The sequence below is a fragment of the Grammomys surdaster genome, unplaced genomic scaffold (genome assembly GCF_004785775.1).
Source record: "Grammomys surdaster isolate TR1022 unplaced genomic scaffold, NIH_TR_1.0 126118, whole genome shotgun sequence".
Taxonomy (NCBI): domain Eukaryota; kingdom Metazoa; phylum Chordata; class Mammalia; order Rodentia; family Muridae; genus Grammomys; species Grammomys surdaster.
Genome location: NW_021620926.1, coordinates 1,464,947 through 1,487,668, shown reverse-complemented (window position 1 = coordinate 1,487,668; position 22,722 = coordinate 1,464,947). Strand labels below are relative to the sequence as shown.

General features: G+C 38.5%; 1 pseudogene; it reads left to right on the top strand.

Moving 5' to 3' along the window:
- The first annotated feature begins 19,519 nt into the window (after positions 1-19,519).
- Positions 19,520-20,992, top strand: LOC114611626 (annotated as a pseudogene).
- Positions 20,993-22,722: the final 1,730 nt, after the last annotated feature.

Sequence of the window (22,722 nt, the reverse complement as noted above, 5' to 3'; positions counted from 1 at the left end):
TTGTTCCCCTTTCTAAGTGAGATTCAAATGTCCTTACTTGGACCTTCCTTTTTCTTTAACTTCTTTGGGATCCATGGGGTGTATCATGTGTATTCAGTACTTTATGACTAATATCCTCATATCAGTGAGTACATATTATGCATGCCCTTAGAGTCTGGGTTACCTCATTCAAGATGATATTTCCTAGTTCTACCTATTTGCCTTTTTGCAGTCTTTTTTAAAGACTCATTTATCCCAAGGTATCCTCAGATTCATTATAAAGCAGAGGATGACTTTGGATTTCTGGTCTCTCAGCTCCTGAATACTGAGATTCTCTTATGGGGTGCTGGAAATCAAAACTAGGGTATAATGAATGCTAGACAACTGAGTGATACCATCAGCTCATTGACATAATAGTAGTCTGAATGAAATAAAGCATCAGTGGACCAGATAAGGCTCAACCCTAGTATATAAACAAAGTATCTTTTATTTCTAAATCTAAAAATTGGATTATTTTGTTTTAGAGGAATTTTGTTGTGTGACATAATCTTATAACAAATACAAGTAGATTAAATTGAGAGTATATAGTATAAAAAAGTTACATAGAAACATATAATCTTGCAACACAAGTAAAAACATACTTAGAGGAGATCATAGAACACAGGAGGCATGAAAGAACAGGGAAAGAATTGTCCAGGTTAACGATTCAAATGAGGATTGGATGAAGGGTTAGAGGAAAGCAGGGGTAGAGAGTAGGCCAATCAAAGCTATGGATGTATAAAGAAACATTATGGAAATCCACTAGTCTGTAAGCTAATTAAAACTTCTGTATACTAACAGGGAGCTTAAGTTTATTTAATGGCGATATCAGTGGTAAGCATAGGAAAGCTACCTAAATTTTTTTTTGTTAGGGAGGCCCTACTGTCATTAAACTTGGTTCACCATAACTACAAAATTACATAGTGACACCCTATTACTGAAGAAAACATATATGTTGGGTGCAGCACATTGAGAGATCAATCACAAATTGACCAGGAATCTGTCAGCTTTCTAAGGCTGGTAAATTCTATGTAGGCTGTGGAAGAACAACATTTCAAGTCTTACCCAGCGCTAGAGTATCAACCTGCTAGGCAAGTTGTATCCATTGGTGCAGTAATGACATGACTTTTGAGGGTAACCAACTACTTTCTGTTTGGGCCTGAGACCTAGTCCACAGAAAAACTTAGGTCTGGTACTGTAAACCTGATCATAAGCCCTTTACTGAAGAGCCAACTGGTCATAGGGAGAAATCTACTGATGTTTTAATAAATGGTGCTGTGTCAAGCTACCTTCTAAATAATTATAGATATATGATGTTATGAGCCTTGATCAGAGAACTTTATTTTTTTTCAATAGGTAGTGGTTGATGCAGAGACTCATAATTGTTCCAAGAACTGAGATTAAGTGGCAATGAGTGCTCACTATAGATAGGTCATCTATATCAGCCGATCCCAAACCAAGCATCAGGGAGCATCTCAGAAGAGTGGGCAGCAAGATTGTAAGAATAAGAAGATGGGGAAGAGATCTGTGAAGTGCTGAGTCCTGGATTGGGCATTAGTGATGAACAACAAACTCACAGCATCTGTAGTTGCCAAGTGACCCACATAAGATCAAGACATTTCCAATTCTAGAATGGACCTGGAAAGGATTGTAAGCCCCATGCCCAGCTGAAGAGCTGTTAACAGCTGATGGGTTCTGAACCATCATTTTTCTTTGAGAATTTAGGTAGCTTTCCTATGCTTACCACTGATATTGTCATTAAATAAACTCTCTCTCTGGGAGCAATATTGTTCATCCACACAAGATCCTCTGATTAAGCTCCCTGTTAGTATATAAAAGTTTTAATTAGCTTATAGACTAGTGCAATATAATCTGTTCTCATTTGACCCAGGGGGGGCATTAAAATAACAAAATGATATAAAATCAGGAGGGAGATGGGTATCGATTTGGGGGGGGATTGGCTGGAGGTGGTAGGGGTAGATGAGATTAAAATACATTTGTACTCATGTATAGAAATTTAAAAGAATAAGTTAAAACAGTGCTTTTTAAAAATAAAGGAATACAAGTTATTTGAAAAGCCACTTGTGATTAGGTTCTTGTGTTTAGATCAAAGTTTTTAAATACAACAATCAATTACTGAGGCATAATATCCTATCATACTGATAAAAGTAAAAAAAAAAATAGTGACTTCTAGAGGACTCATGCTGTGCTGGATTTTTTTGGTTTGTTACTGCTATGGGACTTATGCCTCTGGAGTTGGTTTAACAGAAGTTCAGGTGGTATCCTCTAGAATGCTTACCAGGAGCTAGGGGAACTGTAGATGAATGGACTGATGGCTTAGCTCAGGTTCCAGGGACCCTTTACCTGTTAGCACCAGGAGCTGGTGGAGTAGCAGAAGTATTCTAATATCTGCAAAAATGTACATCAAACCAAAAATAGTCAAAAGAGATAAAGAAAAATAACTATAATCATCAAAAGAACAATTTACCAAGAAGATATCTTAGTTCTAAACATACATACACTAAGGATATATACCCAATTGTACAGAAGAAATGCTATTAGATATGAAACCACAGATTAAGCCAACAGAATGATAACAAATGACTTCAACACTTTGCTTTACCATTAATCAGACCATTTGGACCAAACACAGAAATACTGGAGTTAAATTATATCATAAATCAAATGGAAGTATACCATACTTCTATAGAATATCCTACACTAACACTAAAGAATATACAATCTTCTCAGCAGCCCATGGAATTTCTCCAAAAGTGACCCCATATTAGGACACAAAGCAAGTCTCAACAAGTATAGGAAAATAGAAATACCATCCTATATTTTTTAACTGGCCATAATAAAATAAAGCAGGATATCAACAGAAATTTAAACTATAAAAAGTACATGAATTCATGGAGACAATATAGTATTGAATGATAATTGGGTTACTGAAGTTACAGGAAAGAAATTTAATAAAAAGCTACATAATTTACAAAGGAAATTAAAAAATCACCAGGATGAAAATAAAAACATATTACAAAATCTATGGGATGCAATTAGGATTTTCCCAAGAGGAAGGATTACAGCAGATAAGAAACTACATCAAATTTGAGACCTCTCAAGTCAATAATGTAACAATCCACCTGAAGTTCTTGGAAAAAGGAAAATGTCATGTAAGAACAGTATTTTGGAAGAGATAACTAAGTAGGCCTGAAATTAACTGAATAGAAGAAACAGCAAGAACACCACCAACAAAACAACCAAAGAATCAATGAAGCAAAGACTTGGTTCTTTTAAAAAATAAACAAGGTTGGACAATCTTAGCCAAATGAATCAAAACAAAGTGACAGGAGACAAAAACTAATGCAATTTGAAACAAAAGGGAGGGAAATTGCAACAAAACAAATGAAATTCAGAAAATTGTAAGAACATACTTTAAAGATAAACTGTATTTCATTAAATGGAAAAAATCCAAAAGAAATGGATGAATTTCTCAATGCACACAACATTCTAAATTAAGCCATCCTAAATATATAAATACAATGTGATCCATCCGTATAATATCATTTGTATGTATATGATTTCAGATCTGACCACTTGGGTATTAGATAACCACTGGGGGCTCTTTTCTGGACAAGACTATTTCTCTGGCTCTCAGCATTCCTTTATCTTTTTTTTTAATGTAATAGTTTATCTAGGAGAGAAATGTATGTCTACACAGAAAATTTCATAGCAGTTGCTGCTGTCCCTTTGGGTAGTATATATTTTGCTGTTTCATAAGTTTCCATGGTACTTAGTAGTACCCATTGGTCATATTTTACCAGGAAGGTAGAGTTTCACAAAAACAAACTGATTTAAGAGAACATGAGAAGCAAGCTCATAGGGAAGAGTAGGGCATGTCCATAAATCAAACACTGGTGACAGCTGGGCAAGTGGGAACCAGATGAGGGAGAGAGATGGCTTCTATAACACAGTTGAAATCATTTCCAAACACTGAAGCAATTTGCGTTTCAATCTGCTCAAGTAGCACATACTAATTTTTATAAATGGCATGTTTATGGATGGCTTTATTACAAAACAACAGTTCTCAGACTATCATCACAAAGGTACAAAACACATAAGGAACTAATAAAGTCCCATGTCCACGTTAGGTAAATAGCCATATAATAATACTAACCCAAGACTACATGGATAAAGTGCTGTAACAGATTAAGAGAGTAACTAAAATGTGTTTGGGGGCTCAACCAAGGCCTTGTGTAGAGGGGAATGCTGTTTCAAAACTATCAAGTAGTGTTATCTAGAGAATTAGGTGTTCTGGAGGAACTGTCCCTACTGAATTAGCCTTTCATGTCTTATTGTTTTGTGGTAATTCTTTTACATAGATTACCTTCCTTGAACTACAAATCAATGTAGATATATATTATATCTCCATTTTTGAGCTGTTGAAATATATGATCATAAAGAAAACACCACATTCTTATATAATTCACTAGAGGTAGATATGATATTCTGATATTCTGATATTCTGAGTCTAGGATCTTTTGATTCCATGCCTATTTTTATTCATGCCAAAACATTCCACAGAGGACATGCTAGGAACATAATACCTCCAAATGGCCTATTTATGGTATTTTGGAAGGGGATGGCAAGTTGAACACAGTATAAGTGGGTTAGAGTCTCTAGAGTAGGTAGTTTGGGGAACCCCAAATGCCTCTGCAAAGAAACAAAGCTGGGCTCGATTATTCTGTTGTGTTTCGAGTTTTCACCTCTTGTTTTGTTTATATACACTCATCTATACCTAAGCTCCTCTCTCTTCATATCCAGCTTACCGAATACATGAGTCTATCACCTCATAACTTTAGATACAGTCTCTCTTTCCTCTTTTCTCTCAGCATTATTTTTGAACTCACACAAACATTGCCTTAGTCAAAGGTTGTTTTTTTTTAAACCCCCACATTCAGGTCAATGGACACAGACATTGTTTTCCAAAACTCCAGGGTCCGTCTTATCTTGTACTTCAGAATGAATGTAAAGTGAACTATGGTAAGTGGTCTGTAGTTATTCATGCCCTTGGCAGTCAATTTATATGGTTTATATTTGTATTAAAAAGCACTCTGAGCAAAATGAATTACAAGCTAAACTTTCTAGTTAAAAATTCGCTTGGCTAGTCATTTGTAGTAGTGTTCCATTTCACATAGAGGTGGCTGGGCAGCTCTAGTCTTGATCTAGGCTACTCATTAAAAGTCCCATGGCACTGATTTTGAAAGAGTTAGCCAGTCAGGCCTAACATTTGGGACAAATTCCAGATTAGGTCATTGGGTTCTGCCTCTTAAATTTTCTGTCTTTTGATGGTATTTCTGGTTATTTTTTTGGTCCACTCTTTAAGACTGTTCTTAATCTGTTTTCAATAGTTAAATGAGTATACATACATATACAAGGTACTGTCATATAAGTCAGCAGGTCAACAGGTATCACTATTGCTACAAAGTTTCCTTTGTGCAGTAAGTGGGGAGTCTTTGTTCTTTCTTATTTTCCAGAAACTTGTTGTCAAATAACGAATTGCTCACAAAATTTTGTGGCTTAAAGCAATGGCATTTAGCATACTCAGATTTCTGCAATGTGTGTGTGGGGGGTTGAATATAAATGCCACTGCTCCAGTTAGCATTCATAGGGTCACCCCACAGTCTAGGTATTGGAATTAGCTGATGGCTGGCTCACTGGTGTGCCTGGCACGTGATGCTGACCTTGGCTGGGACTTCTGTAGGGATCTGTGGTTGATATATGGCCTTTCCATTGGGTTACGTAGTCCTTGTGCAGTGTGGTTGCTATGTTTAAAGGATCGATTTCCAAAAAAAAGAATTAGGTTGAAATTGAATTTTCTTTTCTAATTTGGCCTGGGGATCTCTGTGGCATTCTATTTGTGCATGAAGAGTCATTATATACAGTACACAATCAAAAGCAAGGAACGAACTGTTACATTTTGAAAGCTATTTTTTATTAATTAAAATCATTTTTGAAAATTCCATTCACGAGTATAATGCATTCTGATTACCTTTAACCTTCACCCCATTTCCCTCCCACTCCCCTGAAGTTTCTCTCTTCCCTGTAAGTCTCTTTCTTTCATTCATGCTTTATTTGTTTTCTTTTCTGTCTCATTTAATAAAGGCCAGGGTGTGGAGCTGGAGCCTGATAGGTTTGCCAGTGTCCCACAAATCCCTACTACAATCTTCCTTACTGCTTTGACAGCAGGGTATCTAAAGCATAAACATGATCCTACCCAAAGAGATGATTTACAATCTTACCACATTTAACTGGTGCTAAAAAACTCATATCAACATAGGCACACGAATATTCTAACTTTGATTTTGTAGAGTTTGATTATTCTTTCCTGTCACTGGGCACTGACAATTACTTCCTGCATTTAGAGGAATTCTCATATTCTGAATTTTGGTGGAAGGCATAAACTAGTTCCAACATTTTTTTTTTTAATTTAGATGATCCGAATGTGTTGAATATTCAAGAGGATTATGATAGGTTTTTGGAACAACAAATTGATGCTCTTTATTCTATTCAAATTATTGGAAGGAGGTTCAGATTTTAAGAGTAAGGAGTCATCTCGAGTGTCATGCCAAATACCAATGGATTTGTGTTATTTCTAAAACTTTAAAATTGTAAATCTAAAATTTACAATGATAGTCATTATAATTAGGAAAAAGTTTAAAGATACTTGCAGGTTATTTGGCATAATTCTAACACCTCTCTGAATGTTTTAACTTTGTATAGTGAGATTATGCATTTAAAGAATGCTGCTTTGCTGAGCTTTGATGCTGCAGATACTGCTGATAAAATTATCCATGGCCTGAGGTCAGTATTTCCATTTTGGCCAAGCTTCAAGAATGGCATACATAGCTTGATCATGCTAGCTTTTTTTGTCCTGGGAATATTTTACTCCTGCCCATCATGTTAAAGCTTGTCTTTAACAAAATCAAAATATTGGTGGCCAAAATACATGGCTTGAAACTGAAAATGGACCCCTAGATAGTTATTAAATTAACAGACTGGCAAGCCAAGGATGGGTAAGATTCTGCACAGAGCCTTATCAACCTAAGACATAAGTGCATTGCTTTTGATAATGCATATTCCATGACAGGTAGGGAAGACATCCTTGTCAGAACTACCTAAGACAGGCTCAGTCTTGTTTATGAAATAAAAAAAGGAGATGTGGAGAACTTTTGGGGCTGCTTGGCTGGAATCTGACATTGGCCAAGGACAAGGAAATGGGCTTCAGGCAGGAATCTGACATTAGGCTAGAACAAAGAAGTAATTTCAGGCAGGAATCTAAATCTTAGGTTAGAACAAAGAAGTAGGCTTCAGGCTTGAAAATGAATTTGGGCTGGACAGGGAAGTAGTCTCAGATATCCTGAAAAGCCCTTAGAAATAGTGATCATGGGAGTGATCACTGGACTTTGTTCATTGCCTTGCTTGTTCTTTGACTATTTGTGTTTATTGTCTTGGTTGTTCTTTGACTATTTGCATCTATTGTATTACTAGTTCCTGAACTTAGAATTGACCTTAATACTTGCATGTAGTTAAAATTGTATAAAAGCAGATTGGGAAAAAGCAAACAATCACACAAACACATACAAACAAACAAACAACCAACCAAACAAAATCTTCCACAACTTCAACTTGTTGCCATTGAAGGAGACAAAAGTCACCATTGGTCTCCTTCTGGTATGAATCTAATCCACGTCTTCTTTATGAGGAGTGGATAAGTCATAAATAAACAATAGTAAACAGTCTGATACATTGTTTCAATATGGAAACAGCAAACATACTTATAAGCCCTGATATGGTTTCACAGAGCTCCATGTTTTTTAGTCATTTCAGCAATGTATTTGTTGTTGTTGTTTTGTAAGCATTAGTCTATCATGTGAATCATGCTAAAATGAAAGAAATAAAAATATTCAATACTCAAAAAAAATTAGATGCTACATATTCTGGCTTCTAGAGACCTAGAAGAGTTAAAGATCTAGATTTCTTCAAGTACTTTGAGGAACAAAGATGGTACAAGCAAATGGTCCTAAGAAACAAGCTGGAGTAGCCATTCTAAAATCAAATAAAATTGACTTTCAACCAAAAGTAATCAAAAAAGATAAAGAAGGACATTTCATACTTATCAAAGGAAAAATCTACCAAGATGAACTCTCAATTCTGAACATCTATGCCCCAAATGCAAGGGCACCCACATTCATAAAGGAAACTTTACTAAAGCTCAAAGCACACATTGTACCTCACAAAATAATAGTGGGGGATTTCAATGCTCCACTCTCAGCAATGGACAGATAACAGAAACTAAACAGAGACACAATGAAGTTAACAGAAGTTATGAACCAAATGGATTTAACAGGTATTTATTGAACATTTCATCCTAAAACAAAGGAATATACCTTTTTTCTCAGCACCTCATGGTACCTTCTCCAAAATAGACCATATTATTGGTCACAAAACAGTTCTCAACAGAGACAAAAAATTGAAATAATTCCATGCATCCTTTCAGATCACCATGGACTAAGGCTGGTCTGCAATAATGACAAAAACAATGTAAGCCCACTTATACGTGGAAACTGAACAATGCTCTACTAAATGATGACTTGGTCAAGGAAGAAATAAAGAAAGAAATTAAAGACTTCTTAGAATTTAGTGAAAATGAGGACACATCATACCAAAACTTGTGGGACTCCATGAAAGCAGTGCTAAGAGGAAAACTCATAGATCTAAGTGGCTACAAAAAGAAACTGGAGAGGGCACAACTTTTTCTCAGCACCTCATGGTAACTTCTCCAAAATAGACCATATAATTGGTCACAAAACAGTATTCAACAGAGACAAAAAATTGAAATAATCCCTTGTATCCTATCAGCAAATACACCCAAGAGGAGTAGATGGCAGGAAATAATCAAACTCAGGGCTGAAATCAACTAAGTAGAAACAAAAAGAACTATACAAAGTATCAACAAAATCAGCAGTTGGTTCTTTGAGAAAATCAACAAGATAGATAAACCCTTAGCCAGACTATCCAGAGAGTACAGAGACAGTATGCAAATTAATAAAATCAGAACTGAAAATGGAGACTAACAACAGAAAGTGAGGAAATTCAAAAAATCATCAGATCCTACTACAAAGGCCTATACTCAACAAGACTGAAAAATCTGGATGAAACTGACAACTTTCTAGACAGATACCAGGTACCAAAATTAAATCAGGAGCAGATAAATCATCTAAACAGTCGCATAACCCCTAAAGAAATAGCAGCAATCATTGAAATTCTCCCCACAAAAAAAAGCCCAGGACCTGAAGGTTTTAGTGCAGAATTCTATCAGACCTTCAAGGAAGACCTAATATCAATTCTCTTCAAACTATTCCACAAAATAAAAACAGAAGGAACACTACCCAATTTTTTCTATGAAGCCACAGTTATGCTCATATCTAAACCATACAAAGACACATGGAAGAAAGAAAACTTCAGACCAATCTCCCTTATGAATATTGATACAAAAATACTCAATAAAATTCTCACAAACCGAATCCAAAGATGGTATGTTTTATGAAAAAAAAAACCAAACCAACAACCCAGTATTTGTTCTATTTTGTCTCAACACACTGCACAGAGCACTTCATTTCTGGTCACCAAAATGTGTGTCTTACGCCATTTCTCTAATTGATGCCAGTTTTTTTCTTATTGGTATCAGTAACTGAGGTACAGCATTTCCAATTCTTTTTCTGTGATTCAAGGATATGAAATAAAATCCCACGTTTATATGCTAAAATAATCAGTAAGCTTTATTTTCAAGCAACTCAATAGACAAAACCATCCAATAATTCAACTCAATTTTGATGTTATCTGACTGAATTCATATTTAGATCAAATGGGTTAAGAGAATAAAAGCATAAGAAACAGAAAGGACTCTTAAGAGTTCAGGTTCTTTGACTCTGAATTTATGTTTTTGTTCATGTTAAGTGCATTGATGGCAATTATGAAGGGTGTTGTTTCTCTAGTTTCATTATCAGACTGTTTATCATTTGTATAAAGGAAAGCTACTTATTTGCTCGAGTTAATTTTATATCCAACTATGTTGCTGAAGTTTTTTATCAGCTGTAGGAGTTCTCTGGTAGAATTTTTGGGGTTGCTTATGTATACTATCATACCACCGGCAAATAGTGATATTTCAACTTCTTCCTTTCCAATTTGTATCCCCTTGATCTCCTTTTGTTGTCTAATTGCTCTAGCTAGAACTTTGAGTACTATGTTGAATAAATAGGGAGAGAGAGGGCAGCCTTGTCATCTCCCTGATTTTAATGGGATTGCTTCAAGTTTCTTTCCATTTAATTTGATTTTGGTTGTTAGTTTTCTGTATATTGCTTTTATTATGTTTAGGTATGTGCCACGGACTCCTGATCTCTTCAAGACTTTTAACATGAAGGAGTGTGTATTTTGTCAAAGGGATTTCAGCATCTAGTGAGATAATCATGTAATTTTTTTCTTTGAGTTTGTTTATATAGTGGATTATGTTGATGGATTTTTTGAATATTGAACAATGCCTGCATCCCTGGGATGAAGCTTATTTGATAGTAGTGTGAATCAAGGTTTTGATGTGTTCTTGGACTAGATTTGTGAGAATTTTATTGGGTATTTTTGCATCAATATTCACAAATGAAATTGGCCTGAAGTTCTCTTTCTTTGTTGGGTTTATATATCAGACTAGCAGAATTCAAATTCTGGTTGAAATATTCAGATATACACTAGTTTAAAAAAAAGATATGTATCATCCTCAGTGAGGTTACCCAGACCCAAAAGGACACACATGATATGTACTAACTGATAAGTGGGTTTTAGCCCAAAAGTACAGAATACCTAGGATACAACTCACTCAGGATACTGTTCATATACAGTTTAACAAGAAGAAAAGCCCAAGCGAGGATACTTTAATTCCATTTAGAAGGGAGAACAAAATAATCATGGGAGGCAGAGGAAGGGAGAGAACTCGGTGGGAGAGGGGAACTGGAAAAGAAAAGTGGAGCAAGTATGAGGAAGACAGGAGAGAAGCCCAGAGTGCTAGGAGAATGAGTGGAAATATGCATCTGGAAGGAGCAGGGAAGTGAGGTGCTCCCAAGACTCAATGCGGATGACCTTAGCTGAAATGCCAACAGTGGAGGATGGAACCTGAAGAGACCACCTCCAGTAGATAGACAGGGCCCTCAGTGGAGGGATATGGACATCATCCCATCTTCAAATTATTTTTTGACCCAGAATTATTCCTGTCTAAAGGAAATGCAGGGAACAAAGTGGAGCAGAGACTGCAGGAAAGGCCATCCAGTGACATGCCCAACTTGGGATCCATCCCATGCACAGGCACCAAATGCTGACACTATTATTTTTAGGGCTCTGTGGAAGAACATATTTTATGCCCTTTCAAGTGTGTGGCAGTTTTCTGACATTTGTGTTTCTTGTGAACACACATCCCTCTAAATTTTAGCTTCACATGTGTATTCAAATTCCACCCCTTTACAGACACTAACCGGTTATATTGGATCAGAACCCACCTCATACCAGTATGTCTTTATCGTAGCTAATTACATACACAGCAATCTTAACTACTACAAGGGGGATCACATTTTAAGAAACTATGGCTATGACTGTAACCTGTGAATTTCTGAAGACACATTTCCAGCCTGTGTGTTCTAAGAGTGAATTGTGGTAATGACATTCATAAGATGCTTAGCACAGAGGGACATATTTGCAGACTATCCAACATACTGCTTTACATTTAGCCGCCATGATCATTTCATCTGATAGGAAAACCGTCCTTCACTTTTTCCCATGTTGACTCACTCATGTGGATGTCTAACTGTGCTAGGCATGCTTCTTCAGGGCTCTGAGTCTGTGTTTTTGACCATTGTGTTTTACGTTGTCGACCTTAGCCAAGCATTGTATCATCGAGAGGCTTGTGTTGGAGCTGACATACCAGCAAGATATGCTATCTTTCCCACCATAGTCTATCTCACCTAGTATTTAAGGAAAACAACATGCCCTTGAATTCCCAATTTCTCGTAAACTTTAGTAGAGATGTGGCAGAAAATGTTACAATTTGAAGGATAGATAAAGAATACAAGTAACAATAGAATTTTGCTTCCCATATAGTGGCTAACCTGAAGTTAATATCACAGAACACTCTTCTGTGCACAAAATGGATGCCTCATAGGTCAGTGTGTGTTTAGTCTATTAATACTCAACAGGGTTCTGGGTGGTCTTCAAGGCTGGTGCTTCATAGAGTTCTTCTGGACATAGGTCTTCATTTATCAGAGTAATTTATTTCTCTACTGACCTTTTACACATAGCATTAGAGGGAAATGTATAATGACTCAGATGCATTAGTAACCACAATGGAAATAAAAGTCACTGGTAAAGTGATCACTGTAAACATCATTTGGAAGATGAACTATCTAAAAGGATATTTCCCTTGGAACTTCAGTTACGATCTCTTTGTTGTTTTTCTCCCACTTACTGACAGTGTGTCAATGTTATTTTGAAACTATAGTCAGAGGGACCACACTAAAGGTTTTCCTTTATATTTAGCTTTTCTTCATCTCATGTTTCAGCTCTTAGTCATCATTGTTGATGACAGAGTTTTAATGTGCAGAGATCAATTATCTTGACACTGTAGATTTGCTAGCACCCAGTCTATACTTGCTTGGTTGGCCACTATTTTCAAACCAATTAGTTCTACTAAGCAACTGGCATGATGGAATAGGGAACATCAAAGGCAAAATCACTAAGATTCAGTTTATGGCTTTTCTTAACAATAAGGGGTGAGTTTATATATTGGCTTCTTCTGCAAATGTTCTGCAAATGCAGAAGCCTTCTGCATTCTGAACTTCTCACCAAGCATGTGGATCTTACTCTCAGGAGACAGACACTACCATTGGCCTATTTTTTCTAGTTTTCTCCTTCTTCTATCTTTCAACTCTCTCTGTGATTGTGAACTTCTCTTCTCTACTGTGATTTACTAATCTGATGTCTTCCTCTTGTTTTTGTTTAGTTCTCTCTCTCCCTCCCTCCCTCCCTCCCTCCCTCCCTCCCTCCCCCCCCCCCTCCCTCCCTTCCTTCCTTCCTTCCTTCCTTCCTATCTTTCTTCCTATCTTTCTTTCTTTTTTTTTTGCCAGTGGTTAGGGTTTAATGTTTCCAAGTTCTTGGCTTCTGATTCAAGGAGCTAAAATAAAGCCCACTCACATTTGCAAAATTATCAAGAAAACTTTATTTAAAACAAAGAAATACAAAAGATCTGAGTACACTGCATATGAGTAGCAGAGCACATAATAAAGACACTCACGGACCCTGATTGGTTTGGGCTTTCTTCATGGACTTGGAGAGAAGGAAAGTTTTGTTTGCTCAGGTTGTTTGGGCTAATGAGCATGTCATATCATTTTTCTCCTGTGCACACCCCTTCCTCTAATGCCCCTGATTCTAATCATATGTGCCGGCTGATAAGGTTCCCATTTTTCTCAAGGCAATGTCAGTCTTCTTATGAGACTGATGCGATTGTCAAAGAAAAACAAACAGCTATATTCTCCATGACTTTTAGATTTGAGTCGGATAATCTAATTAAACTGTTTATCACTTAGTTTTTATTTTATTTTTTTAAAAATCTATGTTAATAAAAATTGACTGTAGTAGTTACTTCTCTAGTCATGACAAAATCCTGTCAAAAGAAAGTTAAAGAGCAAGATTGATTTTGACATAGAGTCCAGGTGATATACATCCCATCGTGGTAGGGATGAGGAAAACATGATCCCAGGGACAGGAGGCAGCTGATCATGGCTACGTCTGGGGTGTAGAGAACTGAATGGTTGTGAAACTTGCTTTTGTATGTGCATTCAATGCTGGACTCCCAGCCAATGGAATGGGACCACCCACCTTTATGTTAAGTCTTCCACTTCCACTTTTCTCATCTAGCTACTCCCTCACAAATGTGCCTAAAGGTTTATTTCCATTTTATAACTTCCTATTGATTCTTTGTGGGGTTTCACATCATTCACCCCAGTCCTGCTCATATCTACTATTCACCCTTGCAACCTCCCCACCAAAATACACACACACGCGCACACACACACACACACACACACACACTCACACATACATACACACTCACACACGCACACAAACACTCACATCACACATGCACATACACATACACATACACATGTGTACAAACAACAATAAAAACGCAGAGAACCTATCTCATCGTAGAAGCTGTCGTATGCCACAGTATGTCCTACAGTATATCCCTCTGTCCATACATCTTCACTTGCAAATACTCATTTCAATGAGTCATTAGTCTGGTTGGAGATCTTTGCCGTCTATGATACCATCAACATTTGATCCTCACTGGGACTCCTCCAAGTTATCTTGTGTTGCCTATGTCATGGAGATCCTGCAGCTCTGGAATAGCAGGACTGGCCCTTTTACCCATCTGAACCATTGGCATAGAACTGGGATTAAGTCAATTCAGAGCTCTGGATCTGGACCTGGATGTCAACTGAGTTGGCACACTGGCTACCCCTTATCCACACCAGCAGGGCAAGTTCTCCTGCAGTGCTCTACAATGCTACCATCTTCAGGATGCAGTCAGCTCTTCTGCTCTCACGCCCTTGGGGCAGCTCACCTGCACCCATGCCTCCTGAGCTCCACTGTGTTGTCCAGGCAAAGCACAGAACCTGCTCTCCCGAGTGCTACAGCCAGTGAGGGAGCAGGGCTAGCTCTCCCACTCTTTTGACCCCAGGGCCAGTTCTTAGGGCTTCTGCAGGTGATGGGGAGGAGCAGAGAGGCATCAACCCTGCACCGACACTACCTCACACCAGATAAGTGGCAGGCCAGCTCTCCTACACTCTCAACTTGGGGGCTCACTCACCTGTACCCCTTCCGCCAGGGCCAGCTCTACTGCACTGCTTGGCGAGGTGCAGGACCCACCCACCCAAGTGCTGCAGCCTATGAGAGGCACGGCCAGCTCTTCCTCTCTCATGACCATGGGGCCAGTTTGCCTGACTGTTGCAGCTGGTGAGGAGTAAGAGGAGGAAAGCATTACCTCCCGCACACAGGCCACCTCACAGCAGATGACTGCCAGAGGTGGGGAGAAGCAGGCAAGCCGCCCCACAGCAGCCAAGCGAGGAGTAGCAGGGTCAGCTCTCTCACACGCATGGCCTTGAGACCGGCTCACCCACACCCCTGCTGCCATGGCCAGCTGCCTGAGGGAGCTGCAGGACTGCCACCTATGAGAGGTCGAGCTAACTCTCCAGAGCCCCACATCCAGTGAGGGGAGAGGCCAGTTACGCACAGTCCCAGGATATCCATGTAGTCCCCAACAGCTGCCCCACCAGGGACATCTCCATGTTCTCTAGTGGTAGTATGAACCAGGGACATCAACATTGACCCCTGACTGACTCAGACATGGCCCTCAGCAGAAGATCAGGCTGGGACCCCACCATTGCCTCAGGTGGTGGGGTCGGGTGCTCCACCTACGAGTCTTCAGTTTCATTTCTCTTCACAGTGTTCAAGCTGCTCCACTTCTCTTTCTCTCTCGTGTGAACACAGTAGACTTCCACGTTATCGACCCTTTTGCTGTAGGCTGGCCACATGGCTGGCTGGCTGTTAGGCACTGAGGCAAGCTAATGTCTATAGTCCCCCTGTGCCATGTGCCGGAGGGTAAGTCCGTGGGTGGCATGGAGGTTTGCAGGTCTGTGTTTGTCTTCTTCCTCCTGCACTGTGCTGCCTGGATTTGATTCTATGATGTCCATCTTTTGAGACTCTGAGTATAGGATCTACGAAAACTGTCCCAGGTCTCCTGATCTGGGCATTTGGTAGAAATTTGTTTGTATGAAAAATCCAGATATACCAACATCATTGTTGATTTTTATTCATTCTTGACAATCTTACTAAATACAATGTTTGAAGTCTTAGCAAAATAATAACACAAGAAAAGGAAACAAAAGGAATACAAATCCAAAATAAATGTGCTTTCCCTTTTATTTCTAATTCTGTATGTCAGAGTAGGACACTCTAGATTTCTTTTAATGTTGGTATGAGGAGGTCTTTTTCTCAGATGAGATGGGGTGGTGGAGGGGACTGGGAAGAGTTGGGGGGGTACTGCAATCAGGATGTAAAGTGAGCAAATAAATAAATTAGAAAAATATTTCATTGTTAAGCCATGGGTTAACAGTAACTGAAGATGAATACTTTTCTTATTCATTGATTTTAAGTTTTAGATATTTTTTTTGTTGTTGCAACTAGATGGAAATTGGAGTTGGCAGACAACCTTTCAAGTACCACAAATTAATACTGTTTTATCACTCTACGGCTTCCCTTGGTTTATTTCTCAAGTATTAATAATTATATTTGAAGTGAATTTATACATAAAGAAGGAAAAGAATTTATTTTTAGTATTTAATAGCTTGGGGAACAAGGTCAGTAGATTTGACCTCTCTCTGAAACAGATACATGTAAGTAACTCTCCCTATTAACCTTCGTCATAAGGAACAGAATTTTACGTTGACATTTAGCACATTGAGAAGAGAGGTGAATGAAAGGGAGTACAAGGAGAGAAGAAGAGAAACACTGGAGTTAGGAGAACAAATTATGCATCTCGAGGTTTCAAGGAACTCATGATACAAAGATGCCCAGACATTGAGGGAGTGTTCCCTAGAACCAGCACTGTGAGACCGCACAGAAGAAGTTAAGCTTTTTTACAGCAAAGTGACTCACTTTCTTTTTGGAGAGTTTCCAAAAATCATAATATTGATGAAGATGATAGAAAGAGTGTAGTTCAGAGCTCTAGAATTTTCCTGGTAGAGTGTGAACGTGTTTTATTCTGGTAGATTAAGCTACTGTAGTCTGCCTCTAAGTTCATCACACCCACTGAGCTTTGAGGTTGCTGGAGACTAAACTTTGTGGGGTAAAATATGAAAGACACTTAATTCTTGGAGATAAGCTTTTATTATTTCCTACTGGTGGATAAAGCATTAACACTGTTACAGAATTTCTCTTTTTGTAGAAATTTAAACATTCCATTTGGTGCATATACTGATTCAATATTTATTGAGTCAGATGAGAAAAGAGTTTAGAAATAAGCGTTCAGAGTATGGGATCACACAAAGTGCAAATCTGTAGAGTTCATTGTAAATTCATTTTCTCTGGGGAGAGAGAAAAAGGAAGAGAAAAGTAGTTATTGATTATCAAAGTAGAGCTGCACACCAATGAAGCCAGCATTTAGTGCTTAAAAATAAAGCTTGCTTATGATGTCTCTAATGTTTATGGCTGGGCTAGGTTGTTCTTATTCAGGCTGTAATAATTGGTATTTGTTGGGTTTATTCCTATATGTCTGGTGATACTGTGGGAAGGTTAAACTTGGCACATCCAGAATGATCTTAACTGGGATGAGTTGACTGGGATTCTCCACCCACTCAGAGTGAGAGAGGAGAAAGTGAGGGAAGAGGGGAGAGAGGAAGAGAGTAGAGAAGGAGGGAAAGAGGGAGAAAACTACAGAAAGAGAGAAGAAGAGAGATGCTAGATCATATAAGTTCCATACACACTGACCAAATTTCAAGGGAAAGAGAAAAAAGCTTTTGATCAAAACATCTAATTATAAATGAATTGGTTTTTAATAGCGACTGCATAATATCTTATAAAGGAACTCAGGAGGAAGAGTGTATATGGTTCACAGCTATAGGCTGTCATGGTGGGGAAAGCATGATGTTGAAAGTGGTGTTCTATCTGTGACAGCAGAAACAGAAGGCAGCTGACTACTCTGCATTTTCAGTCATGAATCAGAGATGAATACAGGTTCTCAGTGTGCTTTCTTCATTGTTCTCTCCTTTTAATCAGTGCCACATTACAGCCCATGGTTGTGTCTTCCCAGCTCTAAGTGAAGATGTACAGATCTTCAAGGCTCCTGAAGGAGGGAGAAATTTCCTCTAGGGATAAGCCTCCTGATATAGCATCTAATTCCAAGTGGTGAGCACTACACACATGGACTTAAAAGCAACACTAAGCAGGCTCTAGGTGCTATACACAGATAACAATAATAATTGTAAAAGAGGAGGTAATGGATTCCAGAGGGATGAGGGTAGTAGTATTGGGGGCCTGGGGGTCATGGGAAGAGTGTGATGTGGGAAGGAGAAGCGGAAATGGTGCAGATAGAGTACTCATGTGTGAAGTTATAAACAAATAAAAATGTTTCTGTGAAAGATATGTTTTCCAAAAACAGTAAGAAAATGTTGGTATTACTTTATACTTTTCAAATCTTAGCAATGTCATATTAATAGAAAATATGTTCTTTTCTCTATTTTTCAACAGATTTATTACAATATGTTGTTTGGTTAGAACATGAAAGGAAATTCTGGCTTTATGAAGTTGCTTAAATGGAAAAATGTCGGAACTGTAGAGACATTCTGAAAAACATCCTAGAGACTCCTAGGATCTTCGCAGCATAAATATTTAGTGAAAGAACTAAGAGTGGAAAAATATACTATATATCTCTATCTATCATATCTATCTATCTATCTATCTATCTATCTATCTACGATTGAAATGGGCTATTAACTGATTTTTAAAATTTTCCTCTAATTTATTAATTTGTTGTACAAAAAGCCACTATAATTTTTGGATCAGTGCCCCAGATCACCTTGCTACCATGCCAACACTGGAACAAATGACAAGCTTCAGTGATAGGGAAAAAGTTTCAAAGGATCTGGTTAAATGTTTGGACAGACTTTATAAAACAGTGGCCCGTATACCATGCCATATACCTAGCTTTAGTCAAATGACATTTTCTCCAAATTTAAAAAAAATCAAGATTTTGTATAGATTTTTCTTCCTCAAATCTGGCATCTTACTCCCTGGTGACCTGGGCAAGAATTTCTCAGAAATCAGAGGCTGGGTAGGGAGTGGCACTTCCTAAGGTTTGGCATAGAAAAGAAACCTTGACTTCTAACAGATTCATTTAAAAAGGAATGAATTGAAGTTGTTCTTGCCAAAAGTTGCACAAAGTTCATTACCATTTCTTAATTAAGAGTAACACAAGGGGTGAAGGCGGTGAATGTTCGGTCTGGTTTTAAAGCTTTGAGTCACCCACATGACTCTAGTGAGAAGTTGAGATGTAGTAAAGCCCTCCCTGATACTTACATGTTGTTGAGGTAAGTGATTTTAAATTGCCAGTGTGTGATAATTCAATTATTAGTACACAGAATGTTTTTGAACAGAAGAACATAGACAAGGGAAGATAATCACACCCAGCCTTCTCCAATCTCCACTGCTGTTACCAACTTGTCTTTTATACATTTATCTTTTAACATTGTTAATAAAAAGGCGGTTTACGGTAAGCGCTTGAGTTCACCGTGAGGAAAGTGGTTTATCGTGGTTGCTCTGTGAGAAGTTCTCAATTTTTTGAGCAATGAGTCAAGTGGCAGCGGACAATACGATCGGCCTGGACCAGCAATACCAGCATTATAAAGGAAGTGACTTTGACTGCGAGTTGAGACTGTTGATTCATCAGAGTCTGGCAGGAGGAATTATTGGTGTTAAAGGTGCTAAAATCAAAGAACTTCGAGAAAACACTCAGACAACAATCAAGCTTTTCCAGGAGTGTTGCCCTCATTCTACTGACAGAGTCGTTCTTATTGGAGGAAAGCCTGATAGGGTTGTAGAATGCATCAAGATCATCCTTGACCTTATATCTGAGTCTCCCATCAAAGGACGCGCACAACCTTATGATCCCAACTTTTATGATGAAACCTATGATTATGGTGGTTTTACAATGATGTTCGATGACCACCGAGGACGGCCTGTAGGATTTCCCATGCGTGGAAGAGGTGGTTTTGACAGAATGCCTCCTGGCCTGGGTGGTCGGCCCATGCCTCCTTCTAGAAGAGATTATGATGATATGAGCCCTCGTCGAGGACCTCCACCACCACCTCCTGGTCGGGGTGGCCGGGGTGGCAGCCGTGCCCGGAATCTCCCTCTTCCTCCTCCGCCACCACCCAGAGGGGGAGATCTAATGGCTTATGACAGAAGAGGAAGGCCTGGAGACCGCTATGATGGCATGGTTGGGTTCAGTGCTGATGAGACTTGGGACTCCGCAATTGACACATGGAGCCCATCAGAATGGCAGATGGCTTATGAACCACAGGGTGGTTCTGGATATGATTATTCTTATGCAGGGGGTCGTGGCTCATACGGTGATCTTGGCGGACCTATTATCACTACACAAGTAACTATTCCCAAAGATTTGGCTGGATCTATTATTGGCAAAGGTGGCCAGCGGATTAAACAAATTCGTCATGAGTCTGGAGCATCAATCAAAATCGATGAACCTTTAGAAGGATCTGAAGATCGGATCATTACCATTACAGGAACACAGGACCAGATACAGAACGCACAGTATTTGCTGCAGAACAGTGTGAAGCAGTATTCTGGAAAGTTTTTCTAAGACTAGTGAAGAACTGAAGGAGTCCTGCATCTTTTTTTTTTTATCTGCTTCTGTTTAAAAAGCCAACATTCCTCTGCTTCATAGGTGTTCTGCATTTGAGGTGTAGTGAAATCTTTGCTGTTCACCAGATGTAATGTTTTAGTTCCTTACAAACAGGGTTGGGGGGAAGGCATGCAAAAACTAACATTGAAATTTTGAAACAGCAGCAGAGTGAGTGACTTTTATTTTTTGTTCATTGTTGGTGGTTTTAAAAAAAATTCCCCCCGTGTAATTATTGTGAACACCTTGCTTTGTGGTCACTGTAACATTGGGGGGGTGGGACAGGGAGGAAAGTAAATAGTCCACATGTCCCTGGCATTTGTTCAGAGCAGTGTGCAGAATGTAATGCTCTTTTGTAAGAAACGTTTTATGATTTTTAAAATAAATTTAGTGAATCTATTTTTGGTGGTCTTTTTTTTTTTTAAAGACAATTTCAAATGGTGGTTGGATTGTCCAGCCCACCCCTAAACTAAACACTAAGTCTGATTGTCAGCAGCTCCTCTGTTGGATATAAGTGCACCTCTCAGATAGAGACAAAGTACATTGGCAGAGTCAGTTTGGGTGATTTCTTAATGGTTGGAAAGACTTGGCTTGATAAATTTCCATCACATATTCATGCTTATAATAAGCTTGGGATTTTGTTTGTTTTTGCAAATGTTTGCCACTACTTTTCAACAGTTTTCTGTTAGTCGTGGAGAACTGCAGTGGGGAGCAATACTACAAGAGTTAAGCATCTTAAGTATATGCCAGAAGCCTGACAGCCAGTGAGCTTTATTAACCAGAATAACACGTGGTTACGGAAGTGGCTGATGCTGAATAAATCCTGGTTATTTTTGTTAGATAATTTCTCACCTATAGACTTAAAGCTGTCAACCTGCTAGCGTCTTGTTAGTTGAACTTTGTAAAAATATATATATACTTGTTTTTCCATTGTGTGCACAATGAAAGAAAAAAGATGTACCATTTCTCTGTTGTGTGTTGAATTATGTAGGAAATGTTTGTGAACGATTCAAAAAAAATGGAAAAAGTTCCTGTGGATGTTTTGTGTAGTAACTTGGCATCTGTATTGATAGTTCAAAATCCACATCTAAATAAAACTTCCATGATGTTAAAAAAAAAAAAAAAGGCGGTTTACAAGAATTCACATTTTTTTTAACTTGAACAGTGCTATTTTTCATAGTAATGAACTATAGAAACAGATTTAAAAAAAAATTTAACAAAGATACAGTATCACTTTTGAGAAGGATCTTCTTATCCTGTGCATATGAACAATGACTTTAAAGATTGGTACAAGTGACTTGCATGGGACAAAGGGGAACAAATGTCCAGGAAGCCTTAGATCCTCCAAGGAAACTATGTCTCCATTTCCTTCCTACTCCCATTCTGAGGGATGTGAAGTGAAGTTTGTGCTGATCTCCTGGGAGGATAATTCTGTCATTTCCATTAGGAAGATGATTTATTGAGGATACTTCCTTTATTTTCAGAATTGGATCCAAAAAAGAAAATAAAATTATGGCAACGTGATGGTGTGCTTCCTTTGCAAAACCCTTCTGTGTTAATGTTGTAGCGATTTGCCTTTAATCTGAGTCACAGACACTTCCGGATCCCTGCCGTTACCTTATCTGGTAACATACAATAGTAACTACTGGGCACTGATGGTTTGCAGGGGTTTGAAGGAGAGGTACAGAGAATACAGCTCCCCAGTTTCTTACTAGAGATCAGTTAGCCTGTAATAAATACACCCTAGGGCCATCTCTGAGTAGCCGGATGCTGAGGAGTTTGGGACTGCAGATTAAGTTGTTAAAGTGAATTAGACTGCAGCTGGAAAATAATTTTTTTTTAAAGAAGGCATATGGCAAAGCATTTTGTTTCCACAGACCAGTATTCTTGCAAGCCTCTTTTAGTCCTCACTGAACTTCAGGGAACTTTTAACAGTTCAGTGTGTCTTTGAAACACCACATGTCTGCATCCCAACAGTGGCCAGTTTTCTCAAACCTACAGCAAGCCATTGCAGGTCTCTTTATTCAGAGGTTATTCACACCTTGTCTTCAAGAAAAGTAGAGTTGCAGTCAGCATCCTGGTTACTGAGGGGTTTGGGTTGTGCTGAAACATGGACACTTCCTTCAAAA